The sequence below is a fragment of the Erpetoichthys calabaricus genome, chromosome 6, assembly GCF_900747795.2.
Source record: "Erpetoichthys calabaricus chromosome 6, fErpCal1.3, whole genome shotgun sequence".
Lineage (NCBI taxonomy): Eukaryota > Metazoa > Chordata > Cladistia > Polypteriformes > Polypteridae > Erpetoichthys > Erpetoichthys calabaricus.
The window spans coordinates 208467217-208495110 of record NC_041399.2 but is presented as its reverse complement, the minus strand read 5'-3'; the positions used below and the strand labels follow the sequence as shown (position 1 = coordinate 208495110).

The 27894-nt window shown below is 43.8% G+C and overlaps 1 protein-coding gene across 1 annotated transcript in view; it reads left to right on the top strand.

The window, feature by feature from the left end:
• si:ch211-285f17.1 (sickle tail protein homolog) overlaps positions 1-27894 on the top strand; it is a 642180-nt gene that overhangs the window by 170246 nt on the left and 444040 nt on the right. The gene's annotated exons all lie outside the window — the stretch shown is intronic.

The window sequence follows — 27894 nt, the reverse complement described above, 5'->3', positions numbered from 1 at the left end:
TAGCATGTTTAATCCAGTAGCCTAGCGCTTTACAATGGAGCATTTCGTCCACTAGGGGGCCACACTCCCCAGAAGTGAATGATCCTCCCTCAGAGTCACCCGGTGGGCCAAAAGCTCATCCGGGACTGACTGAGATGCCCCTTTCAGCAGCCGCTGGACACAAAGCATTGGCGCCTGCCGCTGCAACGGGTTACACCAGGAGTTTATTCACTATCTCTGGGTCCGCTCCGCACCCTAACTGCCCATTAATACACCACTTCCTGAACGGATCTTCCCTGGAGCTGACGCACAATGCCGCCATTGTACTTTGGAACAGAATGTTGTTTTAAAAAGACTTAACGAGGAAGCCACAAGCCGACAGTCTGTGGCTGTGCAAATCAGCTCTTGTCTTATTGTATTGCATTTGCCCACAAACAAAAGCGACTCAGTCACAAAGCTGTGCCAAAGCTGGCAGGAGGGTAATGAGGGTTGGGGGGGGGCAAGCTTTCTCTGTTATGAGTATCATGTGTTCAAAAGAAGAGAGATGCAAGACACTAGCAACACTCAGGGTCTCGCATTGCACTTTCTATAAAGCCATTTGAAGTACAGATGGTCATAAAAGGCGCTATATAATGTAATAATTATTTGGGTTTATTAAACTGCAGAAAAATATGAGTTGCATTATCATTTTACTGTGGTATGAATGAAAAAATAAGCTAACAGGAACAGAGTAACTGGCCGGTGGTTAGTTTCATGGGCAGCCGTGGTCATTACCCGCCTGGGACGCCAGCTGGATGGAAGGAGAAGGGTGAGAATGAGTATCCACAGGGCACTTCCTTCTCCAGGACACTAGAGGGCGGCCCTCCTGGGTGGCCATGGCACTACAGATTCCTGCAGGGCATGATGGGAGTTGGAGTATGGCACAGCCCTGTTGGGTAGGGTTGGGGGTCTGCCATGCAGAGCCTTACCTTGAACTTCCATCTAGGGCTGCCAACTGTTTTTCTGTGGAAATGAGGAGATTTGGGACACAAAACGAGGACGCCTCTCCCTAGGATGCCATTTATGCTGTCTGTTTGGTTATTTAAAATGATATAAACATTTGGTAGCAGTTTATCACTCTGATGGCCACAATCACAGTCACTGGCAAACTAATAAGCCATTAAATATTTTGAATATGTCAAACCTCTTAAATTAACAGACGTCATTCCTTCCATTCTTATCTGGATAGCTTAACTTATCGTAAACCTGTAAAAAAATTATACACGTGGTAAATTCACTTCTAGTAAAATAAAAATAATTTTACTATTTTAAATTTAGCGTATTTGCATTTATCGACATTCTTTCATATTTTTCCACTGAAACTATTTTTCTCAATAAATCTGATATCTGATTAAAACAGATATTTGTTGTTCAAGTGGTCTGTGAACTCACACTTTCTTTACAGCATAATTCGTGAATTTGTGTAAATGAAAGAGTTATGAAAATATTAAATTACTTGAAGAAGTGATTTATTACTTGATCAACTGATAACTATAAAGATATTGCATTTATTTCCTCCGGGCGCTCCGGTTTCCTCCCACAGTCCACAGACATGCAGGTTAGGTGGACTGGCGATTCTACATTGGCCCTGGTGTGTGGGTGTGTTTGTATGTGTCCTGCGGTGGGTTGGCACCCTGCACGGGATTGGTTCTTGCCTTGTGCCCTGTGTTGGCTGGGATTGGCTCCAGCAGATCCCCGTGACCCTGTGTTTGGATTCAGCGGGTTGGAAAATGGATGGATGGATGGATATTGCATTTATTTGACAGAATAAATGTGTGATTTTTATTAATTAACAGAATATTTTAATAGTTGACTCATTTTCAATTATAAATCCATTTTGGAACAACGGGTGGTAATAAAAAAATTTTCCATTAAAATATTTCAAAGCTGTACTCGCTCGCACATTAAAACACGACGGACTGTACCCGGATGGATGACATTTCTTGTTTAACCGAGCGGCTGAAAGAAGAATCGGAAAGAAGATCTCACGTAGAAAACGTGAAATTGTCATTTCGATTTTGAATGAACTCACTTAGTTATACGGCGAATTAGGATTACAAATAATTAAGGAAAGGATCAACATTTATAATGAACCGTCTACTCGCCAAGAAGATAAAGCTGAATTCAAAAGATGAAGTGAAAAAGCCAAGCTGGACAGACGTCGACTATTCTCGTCAATATCTCCGTCGTTTACTATCTGAATGGAAGTGAAGATTTGGGGTTGGGGTGGGGGGGGAGTGTGCGCACGACTTCCGCAAATGCTGATTGGTGTGCGGCTTTCAATTTTTACCAAAGATAAGGATATGGAGATTTTCTAATTTTAGGAGCCACATTTCCGGACATTTTCAACATTTTATAAATCTTTGAGGCTTTCTTTCTATTTGTGCCGAAAAAGATTCGAAGCTTTGAAGCTTCAGCCCCAGTATGAACAGCGACATCTGGTGGTTAACCGAGGTCAAGGCAGGCTCTCAAGAGCGCAAGTGAAGCAGCGCTCACTGTTTCAGTCTCATGCCACCAGTGAAAGGTCAGAAAAGTATGTGTTCATTTTATTCTGCTAAAGCCCTTGTCCATTTATACTATTTAACTTTTGAACACCGTTTTCCGCTGTTAGTCGCCATCTGTCACCATAGCTCTCTAAATCTCTCTCTCCACACAATCCAACATTGTTGAATGAGAACGCTGCATTTTATATAGGCTACCTGTTAGTTTAGCTCCAAAGCTGTCAAACCAATGAAACGCGCTGTGAAGCACTGATGACGTTCGAAGCTTCAAACGCCACGGGTCACGTGACAGCGGTGTTTCGACAGTGCTCCGACACAGTGATTCGATTCGCTACGCTTCAGATTGACTGACACAAGCTTCGATGCTTCGGTATGATTTCCCCATCTCTAGCTGTATGCTGCACTTGCGTCTACGCCAGTCTGTGTTGGGTTAGGGCGGCTGTACGCACACTGGTTTCGGGATAAAGCACATGTCTCAAAGGATTGAGGACCTGAAGTCAGTTCCTTACCTTGTCTTTCTCTGTATGCTCTCTCGGTGTTCTTGTCAGATTCCTCCCACATCTCAATGACATAAAACATAACTTAATAGGTGAGTCGCAATGACCCTGTCCGGACATACACAGGCTTCCAGCGCACATGTTGTCCTTTTCCTATACCCGATTTTGCCGGGTCAGACTTCATCTCTCTATAACTTCCATGACATGTATAGTTTAGGTTTAAACAAGGAAGACATGGCATAAGATTTAGGTGCAGTGATGTGAAGTGCCGCACTTCGGATTCATGCGTTGCGTGCAGGCCGTGAAGGGGCTGTCTGTAAAATGTTGGACGTAATCGTGCAAGAAACGTTTCACTCTGTGAGAAAATAAAGTTTAAAAAATTATTCTTTTTAAATTTGTCTTAATTTATTTTCATTTTTTCGGGGTGCTGCCAAAATACATGGGAGGAAGACGGCTTTCAGGAGACTGGGAGAAAACGCTGATTTCAAGTAGACTCCTGGAGCTTCCGGGACACTTGGAATGCCGTCGTGATATTCAAAAATAACGGTGATAATAGAATGTAATTGCATGTACATATAATGTGTTTTTAATACCATTTTTATAATATCATGAGGCTAAAGTTTCTTTCATAGTCAGCATATTCCAATTCAGTTGATGTAAAGATTCCTGCGCTCTTGCGAGTTGTTGAATGTGTAGGCTCTGTGACTAACTGGAGTCTAATTTCATAAAAATTTGATTATTCAAAGAAGTAGCCCATGTGGTTTACAAAAATTATGCTGAAATCTCAAGGTAAATTGGATGCAATCCGAAAATGATAGCGCATCACTGGGGCGCTTTCTCGAGAAACTACAGTGTCAGTGAAATACCGAATTGTCGTAATCTACATAATGCAGCCATTAGATCAAGTTTAGTCATTGTAATATAAAGTGTCACCGAGCCATCTCAGTTCTACATAACTTACGCTGTTTTCATTTTTTTTACTTTTACAATTGTGAAAAAGGTGTCACTTACCAGCTTCGATTTCAAGGTGAGCTGCTGTTGTCTGATGTTCGCGCCATGACACCGCGCAGGCGCAGAGACGAGCACAAGATGGGGCGGAGACAGAATCAGACTGTTAGCGTATAAGGAGACCTACCGCTGCATTCTGCTAAGGAAAGCAACGGTGATGAACAAATAAACAATATTATTACTGCCATATTCAATACATGATTAATATTGTTATTAACTTATTGAATAAACAAATACACATCTAACGTCATACGTTGGAATAATATCCGATCTTGTCCACCTCTGACCCCGCCCCATCCCGCGAACTACTACACGTGCTTCACTTGCATCGGTTGTGGTTTTTAAAAAAAGGTTAATAACATAAGTATATTTAATTCTTATCCGTAATTTTTTTAATTCTTTATATATATACAAATAATTCCTTTCACATCTACCTATTTATCTACTCTTGTTATAATACAGTGCCTTTGTATTTATACAGTGCCTTTCCTATCTATCTATCTATCTATCTATCTATCTATCTATCTATCTATCTATCTATCTATCTATCTATCTATCTATCTATCATATAGTGCCTTTCCTATCTATCTATCTATCTATCTATCTATCTATCTATCTATCTATCTATCTATCTATCTATCTATCTATCTATCATAGTGCCTTTCCTATCTATCTATCTATCTATCTATCTATCTATCTATCTATCTATCTATCTATCTATCTATCTATCTATCTATCTATCTATCTATCTATCTTATATAGTGCCTTTCATATCAGTGTATCTAGATTATAACACGAGAATGCCGTGTTATGTTACGGTTCTGGTCCACATGACCTTTGCTGAAATACTTGACTTTTCAAAGTGGACGGTTGGATGGTTCTGTAAAGCATAGCAGTATTTGAATGGCTCTTTATGTATCGAGTACACAGGACTGATGTAAGGTGTGTCGGACTCTTTCTTGGAGGAGCTTCTGCTGACCATTAAAGTCTCCAGATGACATAGACATGGCTGAATGATACCAGCTGAGATGCTGTGATAAGTTGCCCACTATGTGTAGATGTGACAGAGAATGGCGGATTGACCAAATGGAAATGTCCTCCATTCAGCCTCCCAGTTCAGCACACCCCAACAGCAGATTCTTTTTTTAACCCCCCCAAAATAGTACACCCCTAGTCATCTGACAGTTTCATTCAAGTTGTTTTTTGGAAAACAATAGGGACGCCTCCAGTGTCACAGGGCACTGCAGCTCCGCTAGAACAAAACACAACTCTGGGGAGACTCAGCCCTCGGTGACATCCCTAACTGCACATTTTCTCCTGTCCCATCTGAAATCACATTAAACAGCTGAATGGCTGGATGTGGGTCAGCTGGAAAGATTTCACCCCCAAGCGCCCCCCCCCCCCCAAACACACACACACACACAGTGCCTTCCCCCACCACTGACTCCCTTTAACCCATTTTACAGATCTGCTCAGTGCGGTGCTCTTAATTCCTCGTCAGTGTGTGGACACACATCACATCTGCCCAGATGGCGTAGCACACCAGGGCTTTTCTAAGGATTGTCTTTGGGTACTTTTTTTTTATTATTATCCTCTTTTTATCCGTGACCAAAAACAAACAGCATTAGGAAGCCATCCTCTACTTTTCCTTTACTTCCCTAGATGTGAAATGGAAGTGGACTGACTCACAAACTCACTTTAATTCCATAGACAGCCACACACAGGTCACTATAAGCAAACGCACGTAACGAGGAGAAGGGACAAGCCCTCCACTGATTCTCACACAGATGCCCTGTTTATGACACAGCACCCCCTGCTGGTGTCAGTGCAGGGGCTGTCAAGGGCAGATTATCGGTTTTGTAGGCTGGCATACCTAAGGGGGTGCAGTGAGTGTGTATGCCTGATGAGCCCAGAATTTGGGCGAAACACGTGTCGCGTATTCTTTGCATTATTTGACAGTAAAACTTTGCAACATATGTTGCAAAGTTTTACTGTCAAATAATGCAAAGAGTACGCGACACGTGTTTCGCCCTAATACAGTATGTATATATATTTATGTCTGATCAACAATACTAAATATGTCGCACACATTCATTAAAGATATTATTAGTCAGGGTGTATAATAAAGGTGTCTGCAACCCTTATATTGGCGGCATACAGAGAGACAGCAACAGGCACGCGCCAGTCAGCCCAGTGTGTGAGGGGGAGTGCAGTCAGACTTGCTGCCGCACCTCGGGTTTCTCCCCAGTATTTGAACAGGAAATGTGCCAATTTTTTGATTTTGACTATAAAAATGATCAAAATGATTGGAATCGTACAGAAAACAAATTTATAGCACAGACCAGTGGACACATTTATTTTATGTTATCATTATTATTATTTTTTACTTTTCATGATGACCGCAGATCCCTGTAAGCTAGATACTGATAGGTAACGGGCCCCTATAGTGCACTGCTTTGCCCGGGGCGGACTGGCCATTAGGGTATTTGTGCAATGCCCAGTGGGACGCGGACTCTGGTCTGGTCACGAGCCTTCCGGTTAATTAAATAAATTTTATGTACTGGTTACTGTTTGACATTAAAATTAATTTTCTAAACTACTAACCGTTATCTGTCGGGTACTGCGATTTATATAGTCCTATATAATATACCGTATTACGTCATCAAAAATTTGGCCAAAACTGTATGCCCTTTGCCGATTTCTGCACGATACCGCTACATTTCGGTTAGCATATCCATTATTGCAATATTTTGTATCTCATATCTAGTATTTAAATTCTTCGGTGCTAATAATTAGTTTAGATTATGTATTATGCATTTTATTGTTCTCTATTGTTCGCGTGCGCGATGATTAGTTTTCTGCTGCGATTATATTAGTATGATGAAATAAAGTTATAAAGCAAAGGATAGGAATTTTTCATATTAGGACGGAACATTATAGTTTATCGTTAAGTTAATGAACATTTCAATAATGTGAGGTTTTCATTATAACCTCGGTTATCATTTCTTCCATTGTAAATGAGCACCTACTAGCCTACTAGGGTACTGGCACTTGGACATGACATTGACATTTGACATGTACTCTAATAACGTGTAAGCCGTGTTACTACATTTTTATTTTTTATTAAATTTTATTTCTAAGCATGTCGTCAAATTTTGTGTACAGATCAAGTATGGCAACAGTTTAGATAGAGTTCATATCATGGGCTCATAGCGAGCAGCGAGCCGCGTACTCATCACAGATTTTAAGTTTAAATCACAATGAATATCGGGCCGAGTGCATGGGTCGACCTCGTCACCTCACTCGTTGAAGAATAACCGGGCCGGTTTTGAGACCCAGTCCGCTCATGCCCGGGGGCCTATAAGGCTGTTACTCAGCAGAGGAGGAATTGGAGGTAGTCCGGGAGTTCAAGTAACTTAAACACCATACCACGCTGCCTATAACTTGGCAGATTTGTTTTTTTATTGAAGTTATTATTTGAGAATTAAGAACTGAGTAGGAATGACAGTCAAAAAAAATAAATAAATAACGTGCAGCACACAAGTCAACAAACAGCCGCGTCTTCTGTCAATCCTTTCTCGTTCATCGCGCCGTTCTCATGTTTAATGGTTACGGCATCCTTCTTTATGTTTTGGAACAAATCAGTGCATTTGGTGGTCGCGCTCTTCTAACCGTAAGGCAGAGAGGTGAAGTACGCGCTCCTGTCGCGTCGTTTTTTCATCAGCCAGTCGCAGTGCGCGCACGTCCGTGTGTGTGTGTGTGTGTGTGACCGACTGAGTGTCTCCTTCCAGCTCTTTTCTATTTCTTCGGGACGCCTCACAATTCAGCGGCATTCCAGGCAGATCAGCGCACCGCAGGGCGGAGTGGAGCGCGTGGACGACACGCATGAGCGCACAGCTTTCATGTTCTGCCACGGGAAACGCAGCCTTCCGAGTTGGCTTAATCTGAAAAAATTTATAAACAGCGGTGGGCAGGCGGGAAGTTTTGCATTAATCTGGGAGTACGTCTCGTGCTGTTACCCCCCCAACCAACACACACACCCAAACCCCCCCGCCCCCTCCCCCGAAAAAAAAGTAAGGTGTGCATGTTTATGTCTTTAGGCTGCGGGGGTTGGTGGTCGGCGGTCGGGGATTCAGCTGCTCCTGCTTATTATCAAAGGACTGCCTGGATTGTGAAAGCAGTAATAATCAGAGACATGCTTTCAAGGTGGAAGTCACATCTGGATTGGCTTGACTCGCTGCTTTACCTGAGGAGGCGGGCTCCATCAGAATTCCAAGCTGTGCTTTAGGTTTCCCCCTTCGTCTAGTCTGTGCTTGCTGGAGGCTTTTAACACTCACTGACAAAGCATCTGCTTTGCCTGTGCTGCGAGATAAAGAAAACGGGGCAGAGACTGACGGAAAGAACGACAAAAAAAAAAGAATTACGAGAAAAGAAAGAGCAAACTCACGAACGCATGCAGCTGCAGCCCGGTCGCCCATCTGTTCCAATTCCAGATGCAGCCCCGCATTCCACAGGTCGGACGGACGGGCAGCTCGGCACACGGCGCCTTTTCCGCTTTTTAAGCGGCCCTCGCTACAGCAGTTGGAAATCCCGCTAGTGCTCCGCAGTCGACGCAGGCGTTTTACTGGCGGACTCCCCTTCACCGGATGGGGCTTGGAGATTCGATGCTGGTACTGAACGGTTAACAGACGAGCAGGGAAAAGAGCAAAGCAGAAGAAAGCGGAGACCGCGAGGATCAGCCGCAATGTCCAAGCCGACGCGCTTAGCCAGACCCTCGTCGGCAGGCGCAGCTTCTAAGCTTCCTTCGGCAAGGAAAGACGATTTGGGGAGCAGGACGAAAGCAATCAGCTTAGGCGAAAAGCTCCTGAGGACGGGCAGCGAGGGCAACCTGGTGAAGCAGCCGCACAAGCAACAGGTGCAGGCGGCGGAGCAAGCGGCGGTCAGCAAGAGGACTCCTGTCCCGAAAGGTAGGGGGTAGCGACAGTCTCCATTAATACTTCTCGCGAAGCTTAACCGGACTCTGTAACTTTTTATTATTAATTTTTTTTTTGGTATTTGTTCGAGACTCCCAGTCTTTGTGGTCGGTTGTCGTGGTGGTGGTGGTGGTGGGGTGGAGCAGGTTTGAACTGGGCTGGGGTCCAACCTGTTGACAAAAGCTGACAGCGGAGTTGAGCGCTCGTCTTCAAAGCGGCCCGCTGCGCCCTCTTCAGCTGTCAGCTGTGCGCGGTCCTGCCAACATCTTCAGACTGCATGCCTTCGTTTAATCAGATCAATGGCTCTTTAGATATTTCCTAATTCCGTTTTATTTATTTATTTATTTATTTATTATTCGGTGCTTTGCGGACCAGCATTGCCTACACTGCACAGTAGGTCGATTGCACATCCCAGCTGACTCACCGACCCTCCATTCACCCTGGTTCAGGACCAACGTTATCCTGTTCGTAATGGTGCTAAACTGGACATTCAATTGATACCAGCTTATCGCTAAACACCCTTCAACACACACACACGCACAAAACTGCAATTTAAAAAATTTCCAAACAATCTACCTGAGTTTTTTTTAGATTGCACAAGTGAAGACATCCCTCGCTCTGCCACTCTGATCCTTAGGCTTGCCAGTTTTTCCTGTTTCCAGACAGGGGTGTCGCACACAACTCTGGGCCCTTATACATAAGACGTCTCTGTGAGACCCTTTCCTCTGGGTCCATGTCTGTCACACAATACAATACAATTTATTTTTGTGTAGCCCAAAATCTCCCAAGGAGTACGGCAATGGCCTTTAACAGGCCCTGCCTTTTGATAGCCCCCCAGCCTTGACTCTCTAAGAAGACAAGGGAAACCCCCCCCCCCAAAATAAAAACCCTTGTAGGAAAAAATAAATAAATAAAAAAATAAAAATTGCCAAATCCAGGTGTGCAAAGCTTGTCGAGTCAAACCCAAGGAGACTCCTGGCAGGAATGGCTGCCAAAGGGGGCTTAAGTAAAAGGTCTGAATGGCTGTCTGTGTCATTGGGATATTTCAGTTCAGATATTTCAAAATCTCCGTATGGCAAACAAGGTTGTGGTATAAGATGTGGTATGTATGTATATACGATACAATTTATTTTTGTGTAGCCCAAAATCACACAAGGAGTTTTGCAATGGGCTTTAACAGGCCCTGCCTCTTGACAGCCCCCCAGCTTTGACTGTCTAAGAAGACAAGAAAAAACTACTAGTAGGGAAAAAAAATGGAAGAATCCTTGGGAAAGGCAATTCAAAGAGAGACCCCTTTCCAGGTCGGTTGTGCGTGCAGTGGGTGTCAAAAAAAGGGGATAAATACAACACAATAGACAGAACAGAACAGAAGTAATCATCAAAACAATATAATAGTGCAATAGAAATATTACAAGTACAGAGCAGAATTCAACAGATGTTATCATATAATATGTCTCTTTCCTTCCAGGATTCAAAGGAGACTAGAGTTCATGTCTGGGGTCCTCCCTCTGCATGGAGTTTGCATGTTCTCCCCATGTCCATGTGGGTTTTCTCCCGGTGCTCCGGTTTCCTCCCACAGTCCAAAGACATGCAAGTTAGGAGAAATTAGCCCTAGTGTATGCTTGGGGTGTGGGCGTGTGTGTGTTTTGACCCTGTGATGGACTGGTGCCCTCAGCATCATAGGCCCCCGGGGCAAAGCAGTGCACTGGGGGCCCCTTTTTTGATAGCAGAGCAGAAACATACAATGGCATCAGACACATGGTGGGCCTCTATGCTCCTGGGGCCCCCGGGCCAGTGCCCATACGTTAAGATGGCCCACTAATTCTTGTGTAGGGTCGGCCATTTAGGAGGGAGGGAGTGTGGGTGCTCTTACAATAAAGGTGTGTGAGGTACAAAAAACACAGAGCAGTGCCAACATCGCTTCAGAATAGTTCGGGTATCACCGTGTGGTCACATAGGCACAATACACAGAAACAAAAGGCCATGTGCTCCGTGGTTACTCTCTCAGGTGGGCGTTAGCAAATCGTAATCTCTTGGACCAAAAGAGTTTTCCGCATTCAACTTACATGACCAACATTATAAAATACTGGAAATTATGCAGTAAAATCAAGCCCTGACTAAAACGCGAGTATATACAGTATACAAAAAAAAAATCATTTTGGGTAGTCTTCCTTTAAGAACAGATCTGAACTCTACGGGCATTGCCAGGTTTCATTTTGTCCATTGGCTTGCATAGTGGATACCACCACAAAGCATTATGCAGAGCAAGTGATACCATATAACAGGTATGATGGGAGCATCGCACATCATGAAGATCTTTGAGAGGCTCATCCTGAACTGTATTTGTCCTATTGTGGTAGACCACCTGGACCCTCTGCAGTTTGCCTATCAGACAAAGATTAGAGTGGCTGATGCAATTATCTGTCTGCTCCACCAGGCTGGACAAGGCTGGCAGCACAGTGAGGGTTATGTGTTTATATTTCTCCAATGCCTTCAATACCATCCAGTCATCCCTGTTAAGGGGTCACCTCAGAGATATGCAGGTGGATAAGCCTGTGATGTCCTGGATGATGGACTATCATATATATATATATATATATATATATATATATATATATATATATATATATATATATATATATATATATATATATATTATTATTATTATAATTTATACTATATTATACACACACACATATATATATATATATATATATATATATATATATATATGTGTATAATATGCTGTATATTGTGAATTTCCCCTTAATAAAGTATCTATCTATCTATCTATCTATCTATCTATCTATCTATCTATCTATCTATCTATCTATCTATCTACAGTGCATCCAGAAAGTATTCACAGCGCATCACTTTTTCCACATTTTATTATGTTACAGCCTTATTCCAAAATGGATTAAATTCATTTTTTTCCTCAGAATTCTACACACAACACCCCATAATGACAACATGAAAAAAGTTTACTTGAGGTTTTTGCAAATTTATTAAAAATAAAAAAACTGAGAAATCCCATGTACATAAGTATTCACAGCCTTTGCTCAATACTTTGTCGATGCCCCTTTGGCAGCAATTCCAGCCTCAAGTCTTGTTGAATATGATGCCACAAGCTTGGCACACCTATCCTTGGCCAGTTTCGCCCATTCCTCTTTGCAGCACCTCTCAAGCTCCATCAGGTTGGATGGGAAGCGTCGGTGCACAGCCATTTTAAGATCTCTCCAGAGATGTTCAATCGGATTCAAGTCTGGGCTCTGGCTGGGCCACTCAAGGACATTCACAGAGTTGTCCTGACGCCACTCCTTTGATATCTTGGCTGTGTGCTTAGGGTCGTTGTCCTGCTGAAAGATGAACCGTCGCCCCAGTCTGAGGTCAAGAGCGCTCTGGAGCAGGTTTTCATCCAGGATGTCTCTGTACATTGCTGCAGTCATCTTTCCCTTTATCCTGACTAGTCTCACAGTCCCTGCCACTGATCCCCAGTCTCCACAGCATGATGCTGCCACCACCATGCTTCACTGTACGGATGGTATTGTCCTGATGATGAGCGGTGCCTGGTTTCCTCCAAACGTGACGCCTGGCATTCACACCAAAGAGTTCAATCTTTGTCTCATCAGACCAGAGAATTTTCTTTTTCATGGTCTGAGTGTCCTTCAGGTGCCTTTTGGCAAACTCCAGGCGGGCTGCCATGTGCCTTTTACTAAGGAGTGGCTTCCATCTGGCCACTCTACCATACAGGCCTGATTGGTGGATTGCTGCAGAGATGGTTGTCCTTCTGGAAGGTTCTCCTCTCTCCATAGAGGACCTCTGGAGCTCTGACAGAGTGCTCATCGGGTTCTTGGTCACCTCCCTGACTAAGGCCCTTCTCCACCAATCGCTCAGTTTAGATGGCCGGCCAGCTCTAGGAAGAGTCCTGGTGGTTTCGAATTTCTTCCACTTACGGATGATGGAGGCCACTGTGCTCATTGGGACCTTCAAAGCAGCAGAAATGTTTCTGTAACCTTCCCCAGGTTTGTGCCTCCAGACAATCCTGTCTCGGAGGTCTACAGACAATTCCTTTGACTTCATGCTTGGTTTGTGCTCTGACATGAACTGTCAACTGTGGGACCTTTATAGACAGGTGTGTGCCTTTCCAAATCATGTCCAGTCAACTGAATTTACCACAGGTGGACTCCAATGAAGCTGCAGAAACATCTCAAGGATGATCAGGGGAAACAGGAGGCACCTGAGCTCAATTTTGAGCTTCGTGGCAAAGGCTGTGAATACTTATGTACATGAGCTTTCTCAATTTTTTTATTTTTAATAAATTTGCAAAAATCTCAAGTAAACTTTTTTCACGTTGTCATTATGGGGTGTTGTGTGTAGAATTCTGAGGGGAAAAAATGAATTTAATCCATTTTGGAATAAGGCTGTAACATAACAAAATGTGGAAAAAGTGATGCGCTGTGAATACTTTCTGGATGCACTCTATCTATCTATCTATCTATCTATCTATCTATCTATCTATCTATCTATCTATCTATCTATCTATCTATCTATCTATCTATCTATCTATCTATCTATCTATCTATCTATCTATCTCACATATCACAGTTTGTGAGTCTCAAGGACTGTGTGAGCAACAATTAAGCACCACAAGGATCAGACCAGCCACCTCGTCTCTTCACTCTGTGTACCTCTGACTACAAATATAAGAGCAGGTCAGGTCACTTGAAGAAGTTCTCAGATGATTCTGCACTTATGGGGTGTGTTGATAAGGGTGATGAGACAGAGGAGTAGAGTCGGGGGGAGAACATTGAGAATTGTCTGCAACTTAACATCAGCAAAACTATGGAGCTGCTTACTGAGTATCACTGCACCAAAGTGATTTGATGTCCAGTCACTTTTCAGGAGTACATGTCGAGGTGGTCAACTACTACAAGCACATGGGGGTCCACATTAATGACAGGTTGGACTGGTCTCATGTTGCAGAGGAATTGTAGAATAAAGGGAAGAGCTGACTATTTGTTCTTAGGAGATTGCGTTCCTTTAGTGTGTGAAGTGACATCCTTCACATCTTTTACAAGTCTGTGATGGCCTGTGTGGAGTGCTGGGCTAGTGATGTCACTTCAAGGGACCCACCGAGTCAGCAAGCTAACTAAAAGAGCAGACTCAGTTATGGGGTGGAGGTCATAGCAAAGGAGAGAATGAAAACAAAACAGAGTGCCATTATGAACAAAGCTGCACATCCTCTGTGTGACACACCAAAACTGAGGACTTACGCCAATGAATTATTCAGCAGAAGTGTTTGTCTCCTATCAAGTGTCATTTCTTGAAAAGGGTGATTTCTTGGAAAGAACAAAATGATCCTAAAAAGTAATTTTAGGGCAAATATGTAAATAATCTCCAATGCCTAACACCTCTGTTGTTCTGCTGGCTTTGACTTTCTGAAGCCGGCTTTCATAGGCAGCTTCTGCTACTACAAATCATAGGGAGAAACTTAAGGGTCCTAACATGACTTCTGCATTATTTCTCATATACAGTAACTAAACCAGCAGCTTCCGGCCTCTTCTATGCCCTATACCCTTAGCAAATGTTTGATTTATGTTCACCCCTCCTGCAAAAACTAATATCATATTTGAAGATGAACAATTCAAATTTTTCATTTTTGAACCACTAATTGGACTCAGACAAGCAAACTTTTTACACAGTGTGTAAAATTTAAATATAAATTGAGCAATTCACCTTTACAGATCTCCATCCATCCATCCATTTTCCAACCTGCTGAATCCGAACACAGGGTCACGGGGGTCTTCTGGAGCCAATCCCAGCCAACACAGGGCACAAGGCAGGAACCAATCCTGGGCGGGGTGCCAACCCACCGCAGGACACACACAAACACCAAGCACACACTAGGGCCAATTTAGAATCGCCAATCCACCTAACCTGCATGTCTTTGGACTGTGGGAGGAAACCGGAGCGCCCGGAGGAAACCCACGCAGACACGGGGAGAACATGCAAACTCCACGCAGGGAGGACCCGGGAAGCGAACCCAGGTCCCCAGACCTCCCAACTGCGAGGCAGCAGCGCTACCCACTGCGCCACCGTGCCGCCCCCTTTACAGATCTCAATAATCTTAATAATAAATTAGCGATCGAGGGATCTGAGGTATTGGGGACACCCCCGTGAAGCAAAGTCGAATAGATTTTTCCCCCGATAAGACCTGCACTTTTGAAATAGCTGAGCTACTGCCAGGACCACCAACCGAAGAGATGGGCTGAGCATAAACAGCAGGTGTTGCATGTCCAAGTCAGAAGAAGATAAAAATGTCAATCACATCTCGGAATCAGTGACGTTTCACAAACAGTTTGGGAGCATTCACTGATATATGCCGTGGCCGCACCCACCCCACGAAGAAACCCCTCAGGGTCCCAAATTAGGACCCACAGAACTTGCGCAGAAATCAATTCCAGACCGCGGCCTTTTTTAACGGATCATTGCAAGGTCCAAACTTTATTCTCTTTAAAACAACAAATGATTCGCCTTTACGCACGCTCCTCCCAAAGCGTGGAAACCGCGAGTACGCGCATTTCTGCGACTCATTCACAGGTCACAGTGACGAGCACAATGCTTGATTCTTGTATAGAACAAGAGCGCTGAAGTAACAAATGGCATACAGATGACGGCACACACTCTTAAAAATGTGTGTTCTTTAATATCATTTTGCGGTTCTTTGCTGGGTAGAGCCCTTGCTTGACCAAGCACCATTTCATTCTGAGACGGCTTCTTTGCATATGAAGTGGGTTCCTTGTGTTTTAAAATATTTCCTAATACGTAGAAAAAAACAAAAGACAGAAATATTTTAATGGATGGTATAGGCAACCCAGTAGTACACTAACCGATTGAGAACATTAGCTTCTGAGATAGATAGATACTTTATTAATCCATCCATCCATCCATCCATTTTCCAACCCGCTGAATCCGAACACAGGGTCACGGGGGTCTGCTGGAGCCAATCCCAGCCAACACAGGGCACAAGGCAGGAAACAATCCTGGGCAGGGTGCCAACCCACCGCAGGACACACACAAACACAGCCACCCACCAAGCACACACTAGGGCCAATTTAGAATCACCAATCCACCTAACCTGCATGTCTTTTGGACTGTGGGAGGAAACCGGAGCGCCCGGAGGAAACCCACGCAGACACGGGGAGAACATGCAAACTCCACGCAGGGAGGACCCGGGAATCGAACCCAGGTCCCCAGATCACCCAACTGCGAGGCAGCAGCGCTACCCACTGCGTCACCGTGCCGCCCTACTTTATTAATCCCAAGGGGAAATTCACATGTGATTGTGTGCTGCGCGAGTCCTTATAAAACCAGTTGCCATTGGTATTTGACAAATCTGTCATCATCTATTCAAGGCTGCTTACTGTGTGGATCCCGTTAGGGGTCTCAATAAATAAAGGGTCTTTCTGGAACTGTGGATGGATCTTTTGGGAACCAAAAATGGTTTAGCTATGGCATTGCTCTGAAGAACCACTGCAGTGCCAGGTTATTTTGTAACATAGGGCAAGCTTATTAGTGTGCCAACTGACTGTTCGGTAGCTAGCCCGTGCGGCTGGATTCCACGAAAGCCCCAAACCCGACTGTCCCCGCTAATGATCTGCGCCCTATAGGCGAATGCCTTTATTTGCCTTAATGGTGGCCACTCGGGCACTTTTACTTTTAAGTGGCAGTGAAGATAGATAAAGTCGGACAACGCGCCTCTCTCAGTTTTCCCGAACCGCGACGCAGCCTTCTTTGTCGCGCCCCTTGAAATGCCATCCCGCACCCCAAGTTGGCAACCCCTGAACTATAAATAAATAAAAATAATAAAACATGCCTTAAAGGAGTTATGAGTTAATACAAAAATGGGTGCAGGTAAAATGTAAGGTAAGACCATTTAAGGATAACGTGAATTATATTATGGTGTGTAAAGAGTCTCAAAGTGAGAAGCGCTATATAAAATAAGGCTTTAATACAGCATGATTGGCCATAATATTATAAGTATAAAAGATATTAGTCTAATAAGAAATGGACGGCAGTTTGATTTAAATCAGAAACAAAGGTCTGAAAGTCGGAGGCGACGGCGCTCTCGGTTACTGCGCGTGTAATCCAATCTCGTTACGGTGACTTTGTTCTCCCCCCCGACCCCCTTTCTCTTTTGTTTTTTTCCTCGTACTTAACACTCTTGGCGTACAGATGCGTTTCCTCCGAGCCGGTCTTGCTCCTTCATATTTCCCTAGAGGTGATAAGAATACATTTAAAGACTTAAAATCAGAGATGTCGGGCACAGGGGAGACTTGAAGCGGATGCCATTCAAATCACGTCGACGCCATTCCTAGACTTCAAAGCACTGCGCCAGTGGACTCTTCAGAAGTTTGGCGCACTGAGAGTTTTGCTTAAAAGTCACGTGCAAAAAAAAAAAAGGACAAATAAATAAATAAATGGACTTTTTTTTTATTTTTATTTTTAAATTTTTTTCTCTCCTAAGTCCCAGCGATGTCCACGCCGCTTATTTCCTCTGTAGAAATCCATGGGTCAGCCGGCGGCATGGACTCCGCATAGATCTGGTACTTACTTTGAACAAAGACTTAGGTCACCTCAAGAGAATAAACATCTAAGACATCAACCTCGTGTTTAAGACTGCTTTATTGTTTATTCTTCTGATTAATTCTTTATTCATTTCGCATGACTGCAAAAAAAGTTGTAAGGGGGCCACCCTTTAGTTCACAAGAAGGTCACGGTTTACTTTTACATCTAAAATGCTCCTCACGGGACCTTAGACTGAGGCATTTTAAGCTAACGGAGAGATTAACCACGTTGAGTTAATCGATTTAAATTAAAGCGTTCTAATTGCTGGACAGCTTATAGTGGACCGCTGCCCACCCGGACACAGAGGTCAAGTTTGGTGAAATAAAGTTGAGGAATTCATTAATAATGGTGAAGGGGGTTCGTTTTATTCGTTTGGGAAGTCTTGCTTTTCTCGTTGTAACTTTATGTAACAAGACTGGGAAATGATGATTCGGAATGCAGCGAGATGTCTGGTGGGCACATGTCACCCCTCTTTTGTAGATCACTACATGGGCCCCCTGTGGCAGTACACGTTAAGTTCAAATCCTTGATGTGTCCCTACAGAGTCGTCACCATGAACTACTAGAGAGTTCCAACAGGGACTCAAGATGCCGTGCTATAGAGGGGGAGAAACCGCCAACCCCTCACAAAAGGACAAACTTTAAACCTTTATAAATACAATGATTTCTTTGTCAAAAGCTTTGTTAAGCAAAAATAAGCCCAGAAGAGCACAAAGGCAAAAGGAGTTGCCTGAAACAGCAAATCAATTCTGAGCAAACAACTTCCAATACACAATCTGGGAGGATTAGAGGCGGTTGAAGTGGTTCTCCGCTCACTATGAAGTACCAAGAAAGGTGCTGTATACATGTAAAGAATTATTATTAGTATTATTTCTAGTATTAAAGTCAAAAAACGGGGCAAGTGTTTCCAACGAGGAGTTCAAAGCACCTGAGTGTCACAATAATTTACAAAAATGACCACTAGAGGGGGAAATCCCTTCAACAACCCCGGCCAGATATAAAAACAACCACATAGGATCTTCACAACATCACAAAAATGCTCCATAATTAGATGAACCTTTGTAGAGCACGCAAGGCAAAAAGGAGCTGCCAACAAGAGCAATCCAAGGTGAACAAATCAGTCAGGGTTCGTCATCTTGCTGGGGTTCAGATTCATGTTTTGTGTCTCTTTTGTTCATTTGTGATTCTTTTCTTTATATTGTTTATTTACATCATTCTTTATTTTTGATTTTGTTTCTCTCTAAATATAGTAGCCTGTAGGGTGCGCCACCAAGCCACAGACACCAACACATCCATCACAGTCCCAGGTTCAAATACATGTTTTTTGTTTATTAACACAGTACCTTTACACATAAACAAGATCCAAGTTTATTTACCCCTACTTCCACTTCTCCGTGTGAGTGTTGCCTTCTCCCTCCCGACTCCAACTTGGACCCGAGAGTACTGCCGGTGCAATAAACTGAATAGCGGAAGCAATTCCAGGTCATACAGAAGTCCCACAAAAACAGGGAGTTCTTCTCCCTACAGCACCCACTGGTGGGACAGAAGCACCACAACAGACTACAAATCCCATGGATCCCTGCGGGTGCCCATACTGGGTCAATGCATCTGTTGTACTGGGGAGAAATGGTTTTGGATAGACAGTCTCTCCTTGTCCATCCACTATGGCCTCCCAGCCAGAAACAGCACCAACTTACCCAGGATGCTGGTGGTCCATCCAACTTGGCACCTACAATATTATACATACAGTATATATATGCAAGTAAAGCTCTGTGATATGGTATATATATATATATGAGCTCCAAGTCCTTTCAGATGTCATACGCCTTTTACTCTAGAGTTGCTTCTGTCCACACTACCATAAACGTCTGATTGATGGAGTGCTGCTGAGACGGTCGTCCTTCAAACAGGTTCTCCCTGCTGCATTAGAGTGATCATTGGGACCTACGTGCATTGGGACTCCCAGTCATGACAGTGACAAATGCAATTCATGTGTCTCTGTTATATGATTTTTGGTATGGGAGTCTTATAAGCAGTGTTAATGTTTGTGATGCGCTATCTGTTGGAATGATACATGCAATACATTTTATTTCTACAAATGTTTGTGATGTGCCATCTATTGGAATGACAAATGCTATACATTTTATTTCTACAAATGTTTGTGATGCACCATCTGTTGGAATGACAAATGCAATGCATATTATTTCTACAAATGTTTGTGATGCGCCATCTATTGGAATGACAAATGCAATGCATATTATTACCATAAATGTTTGTGATGCGCCATCTATTGGAATGACAAATACAATACATTTTATTTATACAAATGTTTGTGATGCGCCATCTGTTGGAATGACAAATGCATTTTATTTCTAGAAATGTTTCTGACATGCCATCTGTTGGAATGCCAGAGACCTAGCAGATGGATACACAGTCACTTGCCCATTTATTAAGGTGGATAGCACCTTTCACAATAAACTAAAACACCAAGTGCTTTCAAAATTGTGAATGAACAATATGTCATATTAGATATTGTGACCACTGGGGTCTCGGCCATCTTCCTGATCAAGGCCCTTCTTGTCTAGTTCTTGAGTTTGGCCAGAAGACCAAGTGTATGAATGGTCCTGCTGGCTCCAATCTTTTGCCCGATTTTTCCAATTTTTGAGGCCACTGTTCTTCTGGGAACACTCAAAGCTTTACAGAACTCTCAATCCCCTTGTGTGCTTTTCTAAATGAGGCCCAACCAATTCAGTTATCCACAGGTGGACTCCAATCAAGTCCTCAACCCATCTGAAGGAGAATTTGAGCAAATGGGAGGCACCTGAGTACAATTTGAAAGTGCCACAGCAGAGTGTCTCTGAGTACTTCTAGGAAGATAAGATTTCAGTTTTTGATTTTTAGTAAATTTGCAAACCTTTCTGAAGAGCACTCTTCATGTGGTCATTATGAGTTACTGAGTGTTGTCTCAATTTCAAATTAAAATCTACAGCACAATAAAGTGTGTAGAACTTGTAGAATGGGTCGGAATACTTTCTCAGCCCTGGATCAAAGAAGAAACGCCACAGTCTGGATATTTGTATGATTTAAACTACCAAGGTGCTACCACCGAGTCTCATTCATTTCGTGCTTATGCCCGGGCCCCAAACCTTCACATTCCACAGTCTGTGTCACAGGGTGCGTTTTTCACCAGGGGGCCTAACTGGAAGGAGAGGTGCTGACACCTTGTTTGGTTTAGACTGACTGATGGTGTGTTTTTTTCCTCCGAGTATGGGAGGTGTGTGTGTGTGTGTTGGAGCTCAGGGGATTATGACTGAAATAAAAGTCATCATTCCAAACCCTCACATTATGAATGGTCTGCTCAGATGAGCTCCATGGATGATTTCCTTGCCTCTGACTCAGTTCAAAACTTTCAGAAGGTGACTTTTTGATGCCCTCCCCCCCCTCACTGACTCCATTTCCACCTCTGGCTATTAAATCATCCACTACCAGCTGCATAATTTTTTATTTGTTATGCACTGTTTACAAACTTAAATATGTACTAACTGTACATGTAGAAATAATAAATAATAATTTTCTCAGTTCTCAAAGTGCTCTCCACACCTTGAGGATCAGGAATGTGACCCCATGATTTCCGTGCTGCAAGGCAGCAGTGCCACCTGTGTTCTGAGTAACCAATGTCGACCTCACTGTTAACTTTACAGCACACCATCTATTGGAATGTATTTTGTAATGCATATAGAAATAAAATTAATTGCATTTGTCATTCCAACAGATGGTGCATCACAAACATTTGTGGTATTAAAACATAGTAGCCAACCCGCGGCGTATATTATGTATTGATGGGTGAACACTTCCTGAAAGACACAGTTGTCCAAATGGGGTTGGTTTTGAGGATACGACTGTAGGTAAATGAAAAGATGGAACTCTGGAGAGGGCAACATACAATACAGCGTTTTACACGCTGCATACAGCGATTCACATCGAAGCATAGACACTGCTAAGACCATGGGATACCCCATGCAAACTGTTTTACACGCTGCATACAGCGATTCACATCCGCGACAAATATGATTCTTCTTAGATGATCCTGTCGCATCCACCCTCGCTCTTGAAGCATACACACTGCCTGGCCATGTGCCCGCTTGCAAGAGCAACTAACAGAGACCCACCCACCAACTGTAAGACCATGGGATACCCCTCGCAAACTGTTTTACACGCCGCAAACAGCGATTCACATCTGTGACAAACATGCTGCTTCTTATGGGGTGGGTTTGAGGATATGACTGTAAGGGAACTCTGGAGAGAGCAACATTATCCATGACGGAAAACTGGAGGACCACCGCCGCGCCCCCATCTCCCAGAGCGAGGGACGGGGCTGGACGGCAGTCGCGCGCGGAGGGCGGAACGCCCAGTGAGGACGATGTGTTAATGGGTGAACAGTCATCTCTTAGTCATCGTTCAGTACGCACTGCCTGCTCATGTGCCCGCCCCCAACTCCTCACCTGAGTCGCTTTGGTCTGTGTAAAGTCCACATGCACTTGTGAGTCACGTAGACTTCATTTTCCAAACGCCGCCTCAGTCAGTTTCACATCTGCTACAGTCCACATGCACCTCTGAGCCACGTTGACTTTTCATCGTTCTGTTTGTCCGGGCCGGGTGAGGTTTCACATGTTGAGTCTAATTAAGCCAAAGGCTCAACACCTGGTGGTGCCCTTCCGTCAATTCCTTTAAGTTTCAGCTTTGCAACCATACTCCCCCCGGAACCCAAAGACTTTGGTTGCCCGGCGGATCATATGAATAACGCCGTCAGATTGCCAGTCGGCATCGTTTATGGTCGGAACTACGATGGTATGTGATCGTCTTCGAACCTTCGACTTTCGTTCTTGATTAATGGAAACATTGTTGGCAAATGCTTTCGCTCTCACGCGAATTGTTGGTGGGTGGGGCTCTGACGTGCGTTTGCCATGGTCAGCTGCTTAGTGAATTGTTGGTTGCCGGGGCTCTGTGAGTTGGCGGGCGTGGCTGTCTTGCATGCGTCTTGCTTGCCATGGACTTAGTGAATTATATATATAGATAGCATTTGTCATTCCAACATATGGCACATCACAAACAATTGTAATAAAATGTATAGTATTTGTCATTCCAACAGATTGTGCATCACAAACATGCATGGTATTAAAATGTATTACATTTGTCATTCCAACAGATGGTGCATCACAAACATTTAGGTATTAAAATGTATTGCATTTGTCATTCCAACATATGGTGCATCATAAACATTTATGGTATTAAAATGTATTGCATTTGTCATTCCAACATATGGTGCGTCACAAACATTTGTGGTATTAAAATGTATAGCATTTGTCATTCCAACATATGGCCCATCACAAACAATTGTGATAATAAAATGTATAGCATTTGTCATTCCAACAGATGGCACATCACAAACATTTAGGTATTAAAATGTATTGCATTTGTCATTCCAACAGATTGCATGTCATAAACATTTGTAGTAATAAAATGTATAGCATTTGTCATTCCAACAGATTGTGCATCACAAACATTTATGATGATAAAATGTATAGCATTTGTCATTGCAACAGATGGTCCATCACAAACATTTATGGTATTAAGATGCATTGCATTTGTCATTCCAACATATGGTGCATCACAAACATTTGTGGTATTAAAATGTATAGCATTTGTCATTCCAACATATGGCCCATCACAAAAAATTGTGGTAATATATAGCATTTGTCATTCCAACATATGACGCATCACAAACATTTATGGTAATAAAATGTATAGCATTTGTCATTCCAACATATGACGCATCACAAACATTTATGGTAATAAAATGTATAGCATTTGTCATTCCAACAGATTGTGCATCACAAACATTTATGATGATAAAATGTATTGCATTTATCAATCCAACAGATGGTCCATCACAAACATTTATGGTATTAAAATGTATTGCATTTGTTATTCCAACATATGACGCATCACAAGCATTTATGGTAATAAAATGTATAGCATTTGTCATTGCAACAGATTCTGCATCACAAATATTTGTAGTAATAAAGTGCATTACTACAAGTGTCTGTGATGTGCTATCTGTTGGAAAGACTGTTACATTTCACCTCGAGGTCCTCCCTTGACTTGGGTTCAAAGTCTTCTTTTGTGTCTTTTTTTTTTGTTCAATTTTGAGTCATTGATGTATGCTAAATATTACTTTTGTTTATTATCTACCTTGCTTTCTATGCCTGTGCCATATGTTTTTTGGGTAGTCCCCCAAGAGGTGGAGCCACCTGCCAATCACTTCCATGGAACTGCCCTCCACCTTCTAAATCCAGAGTCTCCCACAGTTCCTATTAGTTCATTCTGAATATACTAGGGAGTTGTTGTGAGTTCTTGTGTTTTGTGTTTCTGGTATGTTTTTTTGATTCACCAGATTTTTTGAATTGATGCTCTGTTTTGACTTCGTGTTTGGCTTACTGTATTGAAACGTTGGTCGCATTGGATTGCCTTATTGTTCTCCATGGAGCTTCATTGGTGTTGAAGAGCATTTTTCATGATATTAAACTTTTATTATATAAAGATTCTACGATGCTCTTTTTGTGTCTAGCCGGGGTTTTTGACCGGATTTTCCCCTCCAGTGGAACTACTTTTGGGACATACGTGCTTTGGGATTCCCAGTCACGACAATGACAAATGCAATGCGTGTGTTTCTGTTATATGGCATTTGGTATGGGAGTCAAATAAGCAGTGTTAATGTTTGTGATGGTGGCACAGTGGGTAGCGCTGCTGCCTCGTAGTTAGAAGACCCGGGTTCACTTCCCGGGTCCTCCCTGCGTGGAGTTTGCATGTTCTCCCCGTGTCTGTGTGGGTTTCCTCTGGGTACTCCGGTTTCCTCCCACAGTCCAAAGACATGCAGGTTAGGTGCATTGGCGATATTAAATTGTCCCTAGTGTGTGCTTGGTGTGTGTGTGCACGCCCTGCGGTGGGCTGGCACCCTGCCCGGGGTTTGGTTCCTGCCTTGTGCCCTGTGTTGGCTGGGATTGGCTCCAGCAGACCCCCGTGACCCTGTAGTTAGGATATAGCGGGTTGGATACTGGATGGATGGATGTTTGTGATGCACCATCTGTTGGAATGATAGAGGCATAACAATCAGATGGATACACAGATTCACAGTCACTTGTCCATTTATTAAGGTGGATAGCACCTTTCACAATTAACTGAATCATCAAGTGTTTTCCAAATTTTGAATTAACAATATATCATATTAGGTATTGTGTGGGCTAGTTTCCATTCTAACACTTAGACTGTGGGGTTTCCTTACACTTTTCTTCTTGCACCCTAAACTTGCTCTTCTTAGTGACTTCCACACCCATGCCTTGATGATCATTAGAACAGGGGAGAGGGCTGTCCCCCTTTGAGACTCACAGGTGATCGTCATAGCAGAGCAGGGGTCCCCCTTTTGGAGAATCCCCACCGATTGGCCTAGTGGGGCTACAGTGGACGGGTCACCCTTCAGGATTCACAGATGATCGTCATGGCCGAGCGAGGGAAATTACAGTTGCTGAATCGACTTGCAGCGACCCACCACAACACATTTCACAAACCATATGGGACCCATTCCCGTTACATACAGTGGTGGCTCGTAACCCTAGACCACCCAACGCCACAACGCATACTTCAGGAAATCCTGGCCTTCTGTGATCTTCTCTCCCACACCCTTTAAAAATGTCTCGAGTGCGGCTTTACCCCACACTGACCTCTTTATCTCTTTAATCCCCGCCGTGTCTGCCTTTTACTCTCCGTCCCATCTCCACGTGTTCTCCTGATAACTGAAATGTAGACGCACAGCCCACTGCCTCCCACCTGCCTTGGCTCAAATGAACACAAACCCAAAAGCAAATCGGAGCCGTGGTCTGTAGTGTAAAGGCTTCAGGGTGCTTCATCTCCCGACTGAGATGCCTTCTTCCGGGCAGCGCCCTGCTTTTATAGCTCGTGGACCGGAAGGGGCGGAGTCAGTTGCCCTCAGTGGGCGCCTTCTTAGAGTTGTGGATGGAAAAACGAGACAGCAGAGTCCGCTGTCGTGCCCCCTGGTGTCCCGGGGTGGTAGTGCTTAGCTTTTTACAAGCCCAGAAAATGACCCTCTGATGCGAGTGCATGATGGTGGACAGCTGTTCTCAGTTCTCTGCAGAGATGTTTTATTGGGTTCAAGTCCAGCCTCGGGACATTTAGTTTGTTTTTTTTTTTTTTTTGGCTTTGTGCTTAGGGTCATTGTCCTGTCAGAGGATGAACCTTCAGCCCAGTCTGGGGTCCAGAGTACTCTGGAGCAGGTTTGCATTAAGGACTTATCTCCATACTGTGGTCCAATCAGCTTTGTCTCAACCCTGACTAGTCTCCCAATCCCTGACGCCACTCTCGGCGCGATGCTGCCACCACCTTGGCATTGCACAGATGACGAGCCGTGTCTGTTTCCTCCAGACGTAATGCTTGGAATTGAGGCCGATCAGTCCAGTCTTGGCTTCATCAAGACAGAGAACCTTGTTTCCTACCATCTAAAAGTCCTTTACTGTAAGTGTCTCTCTGCAGACTCCATGCGGGCCTTCAAACTGTATGTCCTTTACTGAGGAGACCCTTCTGTCTGGCCACCCAGATCAGTGGAGTGTTGCAGTCATGGTTGTCCTTCTGGACATATCCCCCACATCCAAGAGAGTCCTCCAGAGCTCAGAGTGTTGTAATCATGCTCGTCCTTCTGGAAGTTTCTCATATATCCACGGGGTCCTCCAAGAGCTTAGAGTGTTAAGGTCATGGCTGTCCTTCTGGAAGTTTCTCCCACATCCAATGTGGTCCTCCAGTGCTCAGAGTGTTGCAGTCATGGTTCTCTTTCTGGAAGTTTCTCCCACATCCAAGGGGGTCCACCAGAGCTCAGAGTGTTGCAGTCATGGTTCTCTTTCTGGAAGTTTCTCCCACATCCAAGGGGGTCCACCAGAGCTCAGCGTGTTGCAGTCATGGTTCTCTTTCTGGAAGTTTCTCCCACATCCAAGGGGGTCCACCAGAGCTCAGCGTGTTGCAGTCATGGTTCTCCTTCTGGAACTTACCCCCACATCCAAGGGGGTCCACCAGAGCTCAGAGTGTTGCAGTCATGGTTCTCTTTCTGGAAGTTTCTCCCATATCCTTGGGGGTCCTCCAGAGCTTGGAGTGTTGCAGTCATGCTTCTCCTTCTGGAAGTTTCTCCCATATCTATGGGGGTCCTCCAGAGCTTGGAGGGTTGTAGTCATGGATGTCCTTCTGGAAGTCTCTCTCATATCCAAGTAGGTCCTCCAGAGCTCGAAGTGTTTCAGTCATGGTTCTCCTTCAGGAGGTTTCCCCCATAACCACGGGGGTCCTCCAGAGCTCAGAGTGTTGCAGTCATGGTTGTCCTTCTGGATGTATCCCCCACATCCAAGGGAGTCCTTCAGAGCTCAGAGTGTTGTAGTAATGCTCGTCCTTCTGGAAGTTTCTCTTATATCCACGGGGTCCTCCAGAGCTTAGAGTGTTAAGGTCATGGCTGTCCTTTTGGAAGTTTCTCCTACATCCAAGGGGGTCCTCCAGAGCTCAGAGTGTTGCAGTCATGATTATCCTTCTGGAAGTTTCTCCCATATCCATGGGGGTCCTCCAGAGTTTGGAGTGTTGCAGTCATGCTTCTCCTTCTGGAAGTTTCTCCCATATCTATGGGGGTCCTCCAGAGCTCGGAGTGTTGTAGTCATGGTTGTCTTTCTGGAAGTTTCTCTCATATCCACGTAGGTCCTCCAGAGCTCGAAGTGTTGCAGTCATGGTTATCCTTCTGGAAGTTTATCAATAGAATGAGATGCTTCTGAGCCAAATTTCAAGTGTCATAGCAAAGGGTCTTATTATTTGTGTCAATGGGAGATTTCAGTTTTTTTAGTTTTATGAAATCTGCGAACATTTCTATAATCCTCTTTTTGCTTTGTCATTTTAGGGTATTGAGTTTTGCTTGATGAGGAAAAAAATGAATTTAATCAATTCTAGCACAAGACAATGTGAAAATGAAGGGGGCTGAAGACTTCCCGAGGGCAGCGTGAATGTCATTTCAGGACTTGCTTATTGATGTAGTTTCTGATCGGTTCTTGCATAAGGAGAATAAATGAGGGACCTGATCTACAAGTGTAGAGTCCGGTAGGCTATTTCTTCTCTCTACTGTACCGTATGGGTGATTGAAATCCAATTGCCTCGCTACGCGTCCTTTATGTTGAAA